The sequence below is a fragment of the Heteronotia binoei genome, chromosome 1 (genome assembly GCF_032191835.1).
Source record: "Heteronotia binoei isolate CCM8104 ecotype False Entrance Well chromosome 1, APGP_CSIRO_Hbin_v1, whole genome shotgun sequence".
NCBI classification, from domain to species: domain Eukaryota; kingdom Metazoa; phylum Chordata; class Lepidosauria; order Squamata; family Gekkonidae; genus Heteronotia; species Heteronotia binoei.
This window is the reverse complement of record NC_083223.1, coordinates 250,185,986-250,202,869: the sequence shown is the minus strand read 5'-3', so window position 1 is coordinate 250,202,869 and position 16,884 is coordinate 250,185,986.

The following is a 16,884-nucleotide window of genomic DNA, read 5'->3' as shown; positions in this document are numbered from 1 at the left end:
TGTGGGCACTGGCATGTTAAGGAAAGTGGGGCGGGAAGATTTGTTCAGATCAATGGAGGGACATGGCTGCAGAGCCGCTCCCCCCTCCCTTCTTTGGGCTTGGGGGAACCCAACGTCACTAGCTCCTGAATGACGTGGTGAGAAGTGGGGGGGAGAGCGGAGGAGGGAGCCAAAGAAACACTGCACCGAATTAGGAGACAAACCAGACAGAGGAGACTGTTGGAATCACAGCTCCGAGCCTGCCTCTTTCTCTCTCTTCCCTTTCTTCCCAGACCCAGATATTAACTCTTGCTCATTGATGTCTCTCTCTCTCCTTCCCCCCCCCCCCCCCACAAAAAACGCTTTCTGAATTCCTTCATATACATTCATCAGTTGTTCTAGCTTTCTAGTCTTCCCTTCCTTCTTCTCTCCTTTCTCTTCCTTCTTTGTTTTGCATAAAACTGTTTACCTGTTATACTGACTTCTTCCTCACACAACCGTTTCCCCTGGTTTCTTTCCTTCACTTCCTCCTGTCTTCCTTTTCACAAAAATATTTATTCCTCAAGCCTCTTCACCACTTCTCCAAAACAGAAAACCAGGGCCGGGGTGATGGTGCAGGGGCAAGAGAGAAATGCCAGATTTGATGGGTTGTTATACAAAAAAGTAGCTCTGAACTGCAGTTTCAAAAGGTGTGTTTATCTTGTGTTCTTGCCTGGCTCTCTCCTCTTTTTTTTTTTTGTATATGGCATTTATTTCTCTAACCATGGTCTCTTTGTGATATAAGAAAATGTACCTGTGTGGCTTCTTTAAAAATACAATTGTTTGATCTGTGAAAAACATCCAAACCTGTTTTCTTTTGCTTTGCCTCCCCACCCCACCCCAGCTGTTTATGTTTGCCTTACATATTCTTACTGTTTCCCCCCCCCCCTTCTTTTTAGTACAGAAACCTTGTGCCAAGCATACCCTTATATAGGATTTCTCTCCAGGAATTCTGACTTCTGACACAGAGCAATCTGTAGTGGGTGAGTGAGCTCCTTTTTTTGTTATCCCCACCCCACCCCTGCCTTTCTTCAATATATAAATAAAAAAGTAAAATCTTAAGTAACACTTTTTTTCTATACAGAGCCAAAAATAGATATAGAAAAGAAAAGACAAATGTGTCTTTTTTGGCCCCATTGTTGCCAGAGCAACTGAATGAAAAGTGACGGCTCTCTGTCTCCTGTTTTTGGGCTGTACTTTTTTTTTTTCCACAGGGGTAACCTAAATTAGGTAGCTTGCTTTTGCATAATCTCTCACTCCATATAAGGAAAGGAAGTTGAGATGGTGGGAGGAGAATAACCCTTTGTGGACTGGATGCTTTCTGCACCTGTCTGGGGCTCTGCTGAGGGATGCGTCTGGCAAAACGTTCTTCTTTAGGGAAAGATTTTAAGCTGCAGAAAGAAAACTAATTTGACCAGGTCTAAGATGATACTGTATTTGTTTTTTCTTTCCATCATCTTTTATTTTCTGCATTGTATTTTTTTAAGCAATACTAAAAGGCTCCAGTGGTAGGGAGGGAGCACTTGTTCCAAGGTGGAGAATTCTCAACACTGTTATGCAGTGATAGCTTTCTGCAATGCAGAAGCTCTGTTTATGCAATCAAGTTGTCTTGTGATACCAAACCCCTGAAAAGTTCCCTCAAACTCTGATTTTATTTATATGCTGAAGGAATGATGCATGCGTGGATGTATGAGAATGTGTGTATAATCAGAAGATGAACTTATCTGAGTGGGGGGAGAGATTCAGTTAACCTGGATGAATCTCGCTTCCATCCTCAGTTAAGTGAGCCCACAAGCAATATATCACCTCTAGTTTTCAGTGCTGGTTGGAGGACAGAGTTTCTTAGACAGAGTGACCTGTGATTGACCCAGGAAAATCAACAAGATTTGACCCTGTATTTCTGGACTGTTAAAAAAAAAAGGGAGGTTATTGGCTCAAGAGAACAACCCTGAAGAAACAGCTACTGAATTCTGGTAGGACTCTCAATGGCATTAACCGTTTTGACCTCCAGTGCTCCAAAGTTCTTAGGGCTAGATGCCAAAAAAGGGGGGGGGTCTGCATTCAAGTGAGGGCACCAGTAAGGTCTGTCCTCATTAGGAGATGGCACTGTCTGTGGAGGAAAGACCCATTAATGCTATTTGTCATGCATAAGCACTTGTGCTGGCTTGAGGTTTTTGACTGTCCCAAGTGGGCAGGTGAATACATCACAGGTGTTTCCCCAGAAGCTCTTGCAATGGCAGTTCTGGGGCACACTCTTGAAGAAACTAGCTTGGCTGAAAATGGCACAAGAGCTGGAATTTAGAGGCTGGTTTTTTTGGCATGCTTGTCTAGACTGACCAAGATGTGGTGACACCCATGAAATTGATGGCTTTTTAAAAAGATGAACCCCAGAATATAAGTTTCAGGATGAATAACTTGGTGATGGAGGTGGTGGGGAGTCTTGATGGCCACTTGTGAGCTTCTAGAGGCGTCTGACCGCTGTCAAAAGCTGGATGCTGCATCAAAGGCAGTTCTTACATTTTAATGGGGAAAGGAGGAGAGGGCAAGGAAGGAAATCTACCATTTTCATTGTTTTTTCTTCTAGTAACACAATTCTATAAATAAGTAGGACACACTCACCCTTATTTGGGTTTTTTTCCCTGCCAGTAGAAAATCCTATTCTGTTTCCTCAAGGAACATATTTCGCTCCCAATCATTTCTGCCAGGTGCCCACCCTGTATGGTACTGAGCTCTGCTGTTGAGTGGGCAGGACCATGAATAGCAAAGAGGATCTGTGGTGCAGGCAAGTGGGCAGAAGCAGAGCATAGAGTGCTCTATCAGGGGCCATCTGCTCCTTCAAAAACAGCAGTAAGTCTCCATCCACACATACCTCAAGGAAACTAGGTTTCAAAAGGCACAGCCTTGTCCTATGCTTTTAACAGCAACTCACTCTGCATAAGAGTCCAAGCTGTTTCTAAAGGCGCAGGAGCAGAGGGCTGAAGAAAAACTGGCGAGATTGCAGCAAGGAGCTGGGTACTGAATCTTGGGTGTTGTAGATAGGCCTGAAATTGTGTGTCTTTTCAGAAACAGGAAAGCACTGAGCAGAGCTTCCAAGCAGGGTTGCCAGCTGTAACTTTGAAAGTTCCTGGACATGGAGTGGGCAATGCCTAGGGAGAACAGAGCTTGGGGAGGAGAGGGGTCTTAGAGGAGGCATGATGCCATAAAGTCTGCCTTCTGAAGCTGCCTTATCTGGCAGAGGGTCTGATCTCTGTTGTCTGAAGGTCTATTGTAATTCCAGAAGGACTGCAGGCCCTCCCTAAAAGCCATACAACAGAAAGACCCCAGAACAAAAGTGTGCACTGCAAAAGATACCATGGTATCAATAAAATTTCCATAAATGTCATGCATTAGAAATCTTTATAAATACTGTGGAGTAAAATGTTGAAATTTATGGAAATTGTATTTCGTTGTTGATACCACAGTTTCCTGTTTCCCGCTGGCAATGCTGTGCTCAGGGTCTGGAGCATCAGCCCACAGACCAAAATCCAAATAGAACTCAGAGTCCATCAAGAGCTGTGAAGGTAAAGAAAGAGAAACAGATCGGATTCTTATGGCAAGGAAAGCCAGTCTCTCTGTCACGTGTATGTATGATGAGCACCACTACCAGCACAACCAATTTGGTGTCATTACACTGCATTAAATAATTCCCAATGTGATTTGCAATATCTACCTCTGAGTAAATTGCCCGAGCGTTAGGTGGGCACCAATGTTGCATTTCTTTCTGTTTGCCGAGAAGAAGCTCTGTCTCTCTCCCTCTAAGTATGAACTGAAAAATATTGGGTATAAGTCTGGCTTTGACACCTGCCACAGTATTCCAGCAGCAGTCACAGTTAAGTTTGATAAGCACCTGAGTAGGTGAAACAGCAACTGGCATGCAGGCAGGGTGGGGCTTCCGTTTTCTGCATAGCTCCCCCCTTCCCCAAACTAACAGATTCAGTTCTTAATCCTTTTGCCTGCATTGGCTTAGGTAGTCAATAAACAAAATAAAAAGATTCTGCACCCATAGTAAGAAAAATGCTACAGGCAACGCCAGAGAGATGCCATATGAATGCAATCAATAATTCCTAGTACTTTTCAGTTCATACTTAGAGACAGACACAGCTTCTTCTCTACAAACAGGAGGAGAGGCAGCATTGGTTCCTTTTTAACTCTTGAGCCATTTACCCTGATGGAGATATTGTGAATCATGAAATTATTTAATGCAGCATAATGACCCCAAATTGGTTGCACTGGTAGTGGTGTCCATAACACATACAGGTGACAGAGACTTCTTTTCTTTTCCATAAGAATCTAATCTCTCTTTTTCTTGAAAGCACAGAGTTTGTGCTCTGGAGATCAGCAAAGAGTTTCCCAACTCTTGAATGGGTACAAACTCTCAGGGGTGTCGAACTCATTTGTTATGAAGGCTGGACCTAACATAAATTAGACCTTGTTGGGCTGGGCCATGTGTGTCATAAAATTTATTGCTACGTAACAGAAATTTAAACTTTATAAAGGACACAGAAAAACACAAAGATTTTTAAAAGCTTAAAATAAAACATGCTTAAAACATTAGCACTTGTTAGTCTGAAATGTGCTTTCTTTGTATGTCTCCTGTGAGATTGAGGAAACTGGGCAAAGGAAGCTCTGGCTCTTTCCTTTCTTCCCCAGGGGACCAGGAGGGAGAGGATCCTCAGCCAATAGAAGGAAAAGAAGCCTGGTTCGGTAGCTCTGCTGTGTGATGAGAGCCTGGCAAAGCAAGCTATCCCTCCCTCCTCCTCTCCAAGGGAGGAGCCTCAGCCAATGGAAAAAAATACAGACTTTGCTCTGTAGCACCTGTGCAATTGAGCAAGCCTGGCAAAGCAAGCTGTGATGCAGAAGGAAGCAAGAGAGAGGGAGAAGGAAGCAGATGACAACCAATTGCTTGGGGGCCTGATAGGAGCCCTCCAAGGGCCTGTTTTGGCCCCCAGGCCACATGTTTGACACCCCTGCTCCACAAATTTACTGAAGCCCCACCCAGCGTTATTACCAATTGCTGCTTTGCCCTCTCAGGTGCTGAAACTGTTCAGAGTCTGAGGTTACAGCTGAAGCTCCAGCCCTTGGAAGCCCTCCTCACTCCCCCCAATTTCTAAAACAGTGCACACTTTCAGGCCTGTTTTCCCAGCCTTCAGGCTAGATACTTAGATTGTTTTGGGGAGAAAAACCCTACAATCAGCTTTTTTTGAGCAGGAATGTACTGGAACGGAGTTCCAGCTGGTTTGGCGTCAGGGGGTATGGCCAGATATGCAAATTAGTTCCTGTTGGGCTTGCTCTACAAAAAAAAGCTCCGTGCAAAACAATGGGGATGTCGGGGTGTGGCCTAATATGCAAATGAGTTTCTGCTGGGCTTTTTCTACAAAACAAGGCTTGCTTACAACTGACATGATTCTGATAGCTGCTGGGGCCTAGCAGTAACTTCTGCAGTGCAGTTGTGCCTGGCATGTAACTTCAAATCTATTGAGTAGCTCTGGACAAATCTTTTGGTCAACATAGTAGGCTTTAGGCAATGTGAGTCATCCAGCAGGGTGGGGACAATGACTCGCCAAGGCAGATAAGATCAGTGGACGGGCAAATCTCAGACCCTAGGCAGCAGTGATGATGACATCAGATGTAGGCTTTCTGCGGCACTGCCAGGCCTGAAGGGAATCCTTGATCCAGCTTTGCTATCCTCCAAGGGAGCATCCCACTTGGAATTTTCCCAGTCAGTCAAAGGGCTAGTCTGCTCCTGCCTGGATCTGGCCTAACCAGATTAGGCAAACTTCTGGACTGTTGGAACTTTGCTTTGCAGCACTGAGTGGGAGCAGGAAAGCGCAGATCAACAGCTGTCTGGTTCTAGTCCCAATAGCTCCACTCTCAGCTTTAATCTCCCCATGGCCTAATGCAATAGCAAAGAAAGATTTATACCTCGCCCTTCTCTCTGAATCAGAGACTTGGAGTGGCTTACAGTCTCCTATATCTGCTCCCCCCACAACAGACACCCTGTGAGGTGGGTGGGGCTGAGAGGGCTCTCACAGCAGCTGCCCTTTCAAGGACAACTCCTGCAATAGCTATGGATAACCTAAGGCCATTCCAGCAGCTGTAAGTGGAGAAGTGGGGAATTAAATAAGAATGGCCACAGCAGTAGGAAGAAAGAATGCAGAAGAACAGGTGCAAGGTGAAAAAATATTTATTAAGTTCTTGTGGCTCCCTGCTGCTCAAGGTGAGAACTGGATAACTTTGGAAATGATCCCCTAATGAAGCAAATTGTGAAACACAAGATCCACAAGAACTTAATAAATGTTTTCATCTTGCACCTGTTCTTCTACATTCTTATTACCTATTGTAATAGCAGCCAACTTTCTTGGCAAGTGGGACCACCACTTGGGTTCAAAGAATGAATGAGTGGGTCTGTGGAGTATTTACAGGAGGCATAGGCAGCCTGGTGTGTGGGTTGGAGAAATGTAGGAAGAGCAGCGGGACAGTTTAGAAAAAAGACAGCTAAGTGGAGGGACCATGTCAGAGGTTTGTGCATAGCGTGGAGAAAGTGGATAGAGGAAATCTTTTTTGTTCTTTTCCAGAATACTAGAACTCAGAGGCATCCAGTTAAATTGATAGGCACCATATGTAGGTCAGACAAAAGAATGTATAATTGACTTGTGGAATTCACTGTCACATGATACAGTGACATACGCTAGGTTAGATAGCTTTAAAAGGACGTTAGACAGATTGTTGGAGGGTAAGTCCACTGACAGCTTTCAGCCATGATAGCTAAATGGGGCTTCCATGTTCAGAGGCAGTATACCTCTCTGACTGCCAGTTGCTAATGAGTAGCAACAGTGGGAAACTTTGGTCCTCATGTCCTGTTTGTGGATGTTCTGATTGGCATCTGAGTAGCCACTATAAGATACTTGATGCTGGTCTATATGGACCATTGTTTGGGTGTTCTTATTAATGTAGCTCAATAAGATCTTTCAGCTTCCACCCTGCTCTGCAGCACAGCTAGATGTTGTTGCAGGTCAGGTAGAACCAAGGGTGAGTTCCTGGAGGGCAGCCAAAGTCCAGGTGAGATAAACCAAGTTGGGAGTCCAGTCCAAGTGTTCTGAGCCAAGTGAGCCATGACCAAAGGGTTGTCCAGTAGGCACAGTCAAGCATTCCATGGGTTACTCATGAGAAGGAGTCTAGTAGAGCTGAAAGCCATAATCAGAAGCTAGTCCAAGGAGCACATGAGTGAACAGGATCCAAAGCTGTGGTCATGCAGTCAATAGTAAAATGACTTATTGCTTCCATGCCTAACAGCCTCCCTTGGTTGGTTTTTATAGGCACATGCCTGAGGATCAGATTTGCAGCCAGTTGCTCAGAAGTACTGCAGCTACTCAAGCAGCTGTTGTCGGGCCAGGAGGCGAGCACTCTGTCCTCTCTCCTGTAGTTCTGCTCGTAGCCTCTGTCTGTGGTGCTCAAAGGGTGTGGTTGATACTGGAGGGCTGGGAACAATCAACTTAGTTTCGCCTGTTGACTCTGGGTGGCTCTGCATCAACTGTTGGCTGCGAATCCTGACCAGCCTGCAGTTCGTTCTTCTTGGTTGCTGACTCCTGCTGGCTCAGAGCTTGCTACAAGTGGCTCCTCTTCTCCCAAGGAGTCCTCACTGAGCTCTGGCTGACCCACAGCAGATGTCAAACCTGGTACCATAGCCAAAATGATCATTCTCAGAAAGCTGAGGATGGAAAGCATTCTCAGGAAGGTTGTTTTTTTTAAATAAGAGTATATGTTTAAGAATTTTCCACCAAGGGATGTTAAAGTAGTTGTTCACTGCCAAGAATTGATGACTGGCTATATCCTACTAGGATCCAGACACACACATGCTTTTTGCAGCAAGAGACACTGTGCATACTTTCCTTGCTATAAGGTGACAGGCCATATAGCGTGATGCAGATAACAAGCTTGTTCTGCTAATGGGTGCCAAAACTTGCTCGTTTTGCTATGCTCAGAACTCCCTACCTGTTTTAATTGTGCTTCTTTGGTATATCCCATCCATCCCGCATTGTGGCCCTCATTTTAAGAAAGAAACATTATACAGTATGGGAAAGTGCCTCTGAGGATGTACAGAGAATGCCTTCCCCTCATCACTTAATGGCTGAAGACTGCCCTCATACTCTTAGAATAAAGGAGCAAGACTTTTTTTCCAGGCCAGAGGGCAAGGATGGCTCACAGCCTGAGCTCCAGTACCTCTTTGTTTTTGTTTGTTTACTGCTCTTCCCTCCCTTGATGGCATTTTTCTACACTGCCTGCCTCTGCCCATTTTCACCTCTGGGAGCTACAGAGATTGGAGCAGACTGTGTTCGCAGTGGCTAGAGGCACCATGGTCATGAAGGACCGGGAGCAGGTTTAGTCCTGCCCCTGCCCCCCAATTATGTCTTCCTACGCTCCTAACGGAGCAAAGCAAAGTGGTGCCCTTGGGGCACTCTTTTAGTGTGTGGGGGGGTCAAAACCTTCCCTCTTTGTCTGACGTGGGATGACCTTTCTCAGAGGATGGTGCAGTGTGTCCCCGCATGCAGGGCTCTCAGAGATGTACTATTGCAGTCTCCATTGCACAAGGCTTTACTATGTCCCCACACCAGTGGTCACAACAAAGGGCATTTTGTCAGATCACAAGGGTAGGAGCACCAGCCCTTCGTAGCCCAGCATACTTTGGAACCAAGTTGTTCATCGGGATCCATCGTGGCTTTTAGGGTCAGCCAGGGGCATGCCCTTAACTCTTCCATCCATGTACCAGCTTTAAGAAAGCCATGGCCAGAGGCCTGTTGCAAAGGACTGTCCTACCTGCAGACCAGTCTTCCCCAATGCAGTGCCATGGTGGCCTCCACTATTTCTCTGGCACTTATTGAGCTTTTCAGAAATGGGTGGGACCACTGTAAGGCAGGACTTGTGATTGGCTACCCTCATTCAGACGAAAGGATCTTACAGAGCTGTAATAGCAGGTGCAGCCATTGGAGGATCAAGAGGACCTGTTAGTCCCTAGAGCTCTCCTTAACCAGTGTGTGGTTCCATTCCCCCTTCAGGCCTGACCAGCTGCAGCCATGAGCTTTCTTTTGCAAAAAAGAGAGGGAGCTGTGTTGTCAACTTAGTGTGCAGGGCTGTTGCAAAGGCGCTTTTTAGGAGGGGGGGGGGTGATATTTGTGTGTGTACTTGGAAGTCATAGCTGACTTCTGGTGACCCCTAGTGGGGCTTGCACATTTCAAAGAGGTGGCTTGCTTGCCTGCCTCTTTGTCCTAGCCTTTATATTCCTTGGAGGTCTTCCATCCAAGTTTTTGCCCGGGTCAGCCCCACTTATCTTCAGAGATCTAAAGAGACTGGGCTTACCTGGGCTATCATTGGAGCACAAAGACATTTATGATAAACAAGTGTTCAGAAGTTGAAGCCCCCCATCTCCTTCTGCAAGTTTGCTGCCCTCCTAGGAGCTAGACTTTGGTTCTAACCAAAGTACAGATAATATTAACCTTGATAGACCAATGACCAGACTCTGAATAAGACAGCTTCATGTGTTCATTGTAGTTGCCATTAAATTCTTTTGCAAAGCGAGCAGGGATGTATTGCATTTGGCTCTGTCTCCTGTGGCAACCATGTTGATTTAGCTCCTACAGCGGCACTAAAGGTAAAGATAGTCCCCTGTGCAAGCACCGAGTCCTTACATGGGCTGATGTCACAACATGACGTTTTCTTGGCAGACTTTTTATAGTGGCGCTACCCCTTCTCAAAATCCTCCAAAGCCTGCAGGTTTAAAAAGGTTGGGGATCCCTACTTTGGAGGTCTGTCAAACTCCAAACAAGCAAAATTAGGACATTTGCAAGACTTTAAAGTGCTGGGTGGCAGAACAAAGCTGTTAAGAATTGGAGGTTTTGATCACCAGTCATTTATTTGTTTTTAACTGGTATTTCTGTTTCCTGTTTAAACCTGTGTTTCCTGCACATTGCCTTTAGAATGGGCTCACATGGAATCTTGACCATTGAAGTCAGTTCTGGGTTATCAACTGAAATATCAGAAAGGAAGGGAGAGCTGGTAGTTCATTGTGGTTCTCTGCTAACCCAAGAGAGTTGCCAGCCAGGGCACAATATTGTCTGAAACAGAAAGCTCCACCCTTTAAATCCCAGTCTGCGTTTGTTTAGTGGGATTGGAAAGACATACCCTTGATACATGATCAGAGGCATGATTCTTTATCACTTGACATGTTTCAGACCTCATCCAGGGTTGAGTTCCAAGCAGGTTATGGGGCTAATCCTTGGTTGAAATGAAGACTGGTTGAGTCTATCCTTTAAAAAAAAAACAAAAAAACCCTGCTCTGTAGTTCAAAAGCGTGCATGTGTGTTTGAGTATGGCAGGGGGAGTCTTTGCAAAGAGGAGGGTCTGTCTAAAAGAGCGGCAGACAGGAGGTCTGATGTGCTTCCAGATTACCCTAAATTTCAGTGAATCAGAAAGCAATGTGATAGTGATTCATTGCCCTTGTAGCTCCCTCTGTGGATTTGGGGAGGAGAAGGGCAGAAGGGCTTGCGGGACTGGGTTGATGACTGCAGAACTACTCATAATGCCAGTACTTCCAAAAGTCTTCCCCCTCCCCTCGCCTCAGGTCTAGAAACCTGCTTGGGCATCTTTCCCTTCACCTCTTTCCTGCTAATTTGGGTTCTGAATCAAGAAGCTAAAAACAGCAACCCGGTGGCTAAATATAGCCAGCCTGGAGTGCGCACGATGGAGCTCCTTTGCTTTGCAATTCAGCTTCTGTAATGCACAGTCCCTTTGCTGCAGAGTGTGGGGGCGGCCAACAGCGTCGCTCATAGCTGAACACTGCAGTAGGGTGAGGGAAGAGAGCAAAAGCAGAGGAGGGCACATTCAGGCTGTATTTTTACCCCAATAAGGGATTAATATATATATATATATATATATATATATATATATATATATATATATATATATATATATATATATATATATATATATTTGGCGTAAGGAACTATTTGTATCAGAAGTGACAGACATACCAATATCCTGTCACTTGTAAAAGTAATGAGATGTGTTCTGACACTGTGTGGTGTACAAAAAGAGCACATCATGCTATACCAGGTGCCAGCATAGGTGGACAGATATGTGCTGGGTTTTACTAAGCATGGCATTGTAGTGCCATCCAGAAGACCCATCAGTCAGAGTAGTCTTACTCAAGGAGCATCAATGTGTTCTGCCATCTCTCTTGAGTCTAATATATCTGTTGCCATTTGCGCACTTAAGTCCCACCCATATGGGTGTGACTTGGAGCAAATGAATGGGAGGTGGAGTACATTCTTTCCTTCCTGTCTACACCTGGGAAGTGCAGCAGAACTCTAACCTCCTGAGGCCCATTCCCCAGCACTTCCCAAGGTGGTGTTGGGGATGATGGTATACCTTGCACTAGAAGTAGGTAGTTTTAGCCCAAAAGCCATCCTTTTCAATCCCCTGCAATGATGCATACCCACAAATTCAACAGTCTCACCCACTATTAGTGTTGGTGGCAACCCAGGCCTCAGTGCACAAGGCATAGTGTAGTTTTGGATACTTGCAGACTGAATAGAGTTTAAGTGGCTCAAGCAAGTGAGCCCATCCATATGACTTCTGCAGCTGAAGGAGAGTGGCTTTCTGAAAGCAATCCAGTGAGTTCATGGTGGGAGAGAGATTTAAACCCCATCTCCCAGATCAACAGGCAATCTTATTCTTTACAACACAAGTACCGGAGGCCAGAGAATACAGGAAGCCTCAGCAAAGTCAGCCTGACCCTCTGTCATGCCGAACTGTGGTTCAAACCAGTGTGCCCTCTAAGCTGCAAAGTCTTATGAGCAAAAATTCTACTTTGTGAGCTACTGGCGTTCAAGTTGCGAGCTACTGGCATTAAAGTTGTGGGCTACTACATAAATTATTTTGCTCTGGGGTCATCCTTCCTGAGCTAAGACAAAAATCTGTGATCTGGAGGCTAAAAATCTGTGAGCTAGCTCATGCTAACTCAGCTTAGAGGGAACACTTCATACTGATTTGGCATATGCCTGCATTCTGGAAACTCCAGTTGTTGAGGATTGCAAACTGCCACTTCCTGATACTGATTTATGGGGGAGGGGGGCAATCAAAGCAGAAATGGGAAGTACACTTTAGCCACTTCCTTGCCAGTACTCCACCCTGCCCTTACATACTGGATGTAAGAGAAAAACCAAATAAGTCAAACTGTGTTCACACATTCCATTTTCTGCACTGAAAATAGTTAATCAGGCTTTGTATGTATAGTGCCCCTTGTGACTAATGGCAGCTATTTAATAGCTAACTGAACACAGTTATTTGCAGTAATAAATATGTCAGTACCATTACCAGTGAAAAATGGCCCTTCTTAACTGTGGTTGCCAACCTCCAGTGAGGTCTGGCAATCTCCCAGAATTACAACTGGTCTCCAGACTACAGAGATCAGTCCCCCTGGAGAAAAAGGCTCCTTTGGAGGGGGAATTCTTTGGCATCTCTGCCCTCCCCAAACCCTGGCTTCACCAGGCTCCACTCCAAATATCCAGGAACTTCCCAACCAATAGTTGGCAACCTTGTTCTTAACCTCTTCACTTTTGTGCTTGTATGTGTGAGGCAGAACATATTGCCTGCCCACACAGACACATATACGTGAAGTGTCTCTTTGCGATCATGTGAACACATACTGTGATGGAAGTATTTTTCTGGGGTTTCAGATACGTTTTGCAGCTATTGTGTGAACGTGTCCCCCTCCTTCCCCCAGGGTCATGACATGCTCTCTCTCCCAGGGTCATGTTTGCAAGCTGAACAGCCTTTATTGCAAACTGAACACCATCAAGGGAGCCCTGAGAGCTGGCATGGGTCCCAGGCAAAGCTCCCTAGAAGCTGTGGAGCCTTGGGAGCAAAAATTCTACTCTGTGAACTACTGGCATTAAAGCTGTGAGTGAGCGATTTGGCTACTGCCTAAATTAATTTGCTCTGGGCCATTCTTTCTGAGCTAAGACAGAAATGTTTGAGCCAGAGGCTAAAAAACTGTGAATGAGCTCACATTAACTCAGCTTAGAGGGAACACTGAAGGCACCTGATGCCTTCCTGATGCTAAGGAGGCCCAGTGATGCTTATTGCCTGGAAGAGGAAACTGCCTGGAAACACTGTCTCCTCCTGTACTCCGCCCTACACAAAAGAAAGTGCTTGAGCCCCTGGTTCAGATCTTATTTCTGCCACAAATCCAGAAGGCGGCCTTTGATAAACTGCCTTCCTCCAGACTCAGAATCCCCCATCCATAGGTATCTGACAAAGGAAGTGTTGGCTTTTGAAAACGTATACCCTGGGAGTCTTGTTGGTCTCTTAGATGCTGCTGAACCCAAAGTTAATTGTTTTTCTGCAGACCAACATGGCTACCCACCTGAAACTAACCCAGTCCCCTTAGGTTTGGCTATTGATTGGATCCTTTTGAGTGAAGTGTTGTGGATAGGCTACTGGACTTAAATTTAGGTTCACATCCCCACTCTGCTATGGAGCTTTCTGCTAGTCTCAGCCCAGCCTACTTGACAAAGTTGCGGTGTGGATTCAGTGGTAGTGGCGGAAGAAGAGACCTCGTAAACCACACTGGACTCCTTGGAGGAAGGGCAAGAGGAAACTTAGTAATCAAAGAAACATAGAGTTGGAAGGGACCTCCAGGGCCATCTAGTCCAACCCTCAGCACAAGGCAGGAAATTCACAAGTACCTCCCCCCCCAAAAAAAAACAACCCAGTGACCCCTACTTCAAGCCCAAAAGATGGCAAAGAAAAACATCTCCAGGATCCCTGGCAAAACTGCCTGGAGAAAAATTGCTGCCTGACCCCAAAGAGGCGAACAGCATTTCCCTGGGCATGTAAGAAAGGGCCATGAGAACTAAGCACTGATACAACTCTTCCTAATGTATGGAGGCAGCTTTCTAATGTATGGCAGCAACTTGGCTATTCCAAATTGCTATGCAGCTTTATTATTGTTGCCGTTGTTCATAGCAATAATGATATTACATGTGCACCTTCCTCCTTCGGTAAAAAAAAACCCCTCTCATTCCTTTTGCGCTGCACAAGCCCTCCCGGCATCCTCCCAACCTTTTCTCCTCTCCCTCTCTGCAGTGCTGCTCTCCTACCCTGGAGCAGCTTCCCACACTCCGCCTCCCCAGTTTCATCTTCCCCAGCCCAAAGAAGAGATTGGAAACAATCCTCTTGCCACCAGGCACTGGGCCATTTGCAGCAACAAACTTGGGTTTGCTGCGAATTTACACCCTTGGCCTCAACAGTGATCTGCAGCTGCCACCACTGCCTGTGCTCTGACTAGTAGATTTATATGATGCATATGCTTTCGGACTCCTGATGGCCACGTTCACACTCCATATTTTCAGTCAGCTGTAAGGGTGGTGCGAGTTGTGGCAAGTGCTGTTTCCCTCACGCAAAAAAACATCTGCCACAGGGCTTGCAATTGCATATCCTGCCTCAGTTCTGCTGGGGTAAGGCTGTGGCTCATTAAGTAGAGCACCTGCATTGCATGCAGAAGGTCCCAGGTTCACGCCCAGGTACCTCCAGTTGAGAGGATGAGTAGATGATGTGAAAGAAACCCTGGAGAGTTGTGGCCAGCCAAAGTAGATATTACTGACTCTGATAGACCACAGGTCTGACTCATGAGAAGGCAGCTTCATTTTTAAGGTTGTCCAGCTCTGATTTCAAGCTTAGTAGAATGTCAGTGCTGGAATGGATCAGCCTTTCCTTTGATACAGGATTGGGAGCTGAAAGTGCCTTTCTGTAGCTTTCTAGAGCACCTCGCATTCTCCTAGGCCTCTATAAATGTTTCTAGAGCACCCTGGGGACTGTAGAAGCCATACAAACCTAGCCCTACAGATTCTGGAGCAAGCATCTATTAAGTCTTCCTTTCCTTAAATTTCAGAATGATCAGAGAAGTTCATTCTCCATAAATGCTTCTAGAGTACCCTGGGATGGTAGAAGCCATACAAACTCAGCCCTGCAGATTCTGGAGCAGGCATCTACTAAGTCTTCCTTTCCTTTAATCTCAGAATGATCAGAGAATAGGCAAAGGCCCTTCTGACAGGTACAGGCTCCATATCCATGCTGCTGTATCTGAACCAGGCAGCTGGCAACTGCAGTGAGTATTAGTTTAGGAGGCGGGTGTAATACATTCAGTGACGGACAATGGAGGAGGTACTTGTGGTGAAAGGAAATCATTCCAGAGGTTGCAACCTTGTTATATAAAAAAAGCCCCCTCACTGTTACTGCCTTTAATCTGTTGCTTTTAATAACCCAGGAGAACAGGCTATTTATATTTCCCCACCTAGCTGGGAAGGGGGGGGGGAATTAAAAACCTAGAAAATAATGTGTTTTGTAATCATGTTTCCAACAGGGAATCACAGAACGGCTTTGAGATGCAATCTGGGTCCACTGGAGGGGGTCACTTTCATACCTTGAGCTACCCGCCCCAAACATATACTAGCAAGAGATCTTTTTTTGTTGAATTGGTCTGCTTGCCTCTCATAATTCCTGGCCTGGTAACCCACACAGAGTTCAAAACAACAATAGTCCTGGAAGATTCCCAAAGGTCCGTTCATTCTAAGTGCAGACCCATTCTACAAAGCAGGGCAGGCCAAGGGTAAGACCTCAGCCATGGGGCTGTCGGTGCAATCTGGACCCCATGTGTTACAAACAGAGGAACAGGGTGCCTGCAGGTGGGCCTGGGTGGCTCGAACTAACTCAAACCACATGCCGCAGAAAGAAGGGGGACAAACACATGATCATTGGTCTATCAGATCATTGGTCTATCAATTGCCTGCTCTGACTGGCAGCAGTACTCTTCAAGACCTCAGGTAGAGATCTTTAACATTATCTGTTACCTGATACTTTTAGCTAAAGATGCCTGGGATTGCACTTCATCCTTTTGAACTGGAGAAGCCAGAGACTGAACTGGAGCCACAGCACTTCCAGGATCCTTGCAAGGAAGGCTGACTTCCTACAAAAAAATGTGTCAGGACTGGAACCTGCCTGGAAGGGTCACCGTTACTACTCTGGAAACCCTTCTGTCCTTCCTTTCAAGTCAAGATCAAGATGGGTAGCATGTCAGTAAAGACTGGCTGTCAGTTTTTTATTGGTGAGGGGGAGGCACTCTGCACATGCTTATATCTACTCTCTTCTTTGCTGTTATGGCCCATGCTCCAAGGCTGAGCCTTTTGCATGCAAAATATTCCGATTAAACTAGGCCACTGACCAACTAAATCTAGACAAGCAGGATTCTTTCTCAGCCCCATAATAGTTGGCTATGATTTGTATCCTGAAGTGCTATTCAACATCTTCCACAGAGGGGTTTCCTCCCATCCTAAGAGGAAATCGCACGGCCATCCAAAATCTTTTCCCCACCATAATGCCCGAATGGAGGAATAAAAAAAGAGGGGGACAAAATCTTATCTACAAAACAAAATCTCTTCATAACCTTAAAAAGCCTGCCATTGAAACACTAGGAGGCCCAAAGTCTGTTTGGGAACACTGAAGTTAAGAACCTTTGTGTATTGCGTTCAAACAGTCATTGGCTGGGGTGAACAATGTGAAAAGGGCACTTTGCCCACGCCCAGAGGCACTATGTTATTTCGCACGGTCAAGGCCTTACAGCTTGTTAGGTGAATTTTAGTCCATATAGACTGGAATAGCATTTTCCCCTCCTCAGAAATAAACAAGCTTAACTTCTGAGGCTATATTTTTCTCCCCACTGACAGCCTCTTTCAATATTCCTTATTTTTACCTGGTCATAACTACCACCCCCCT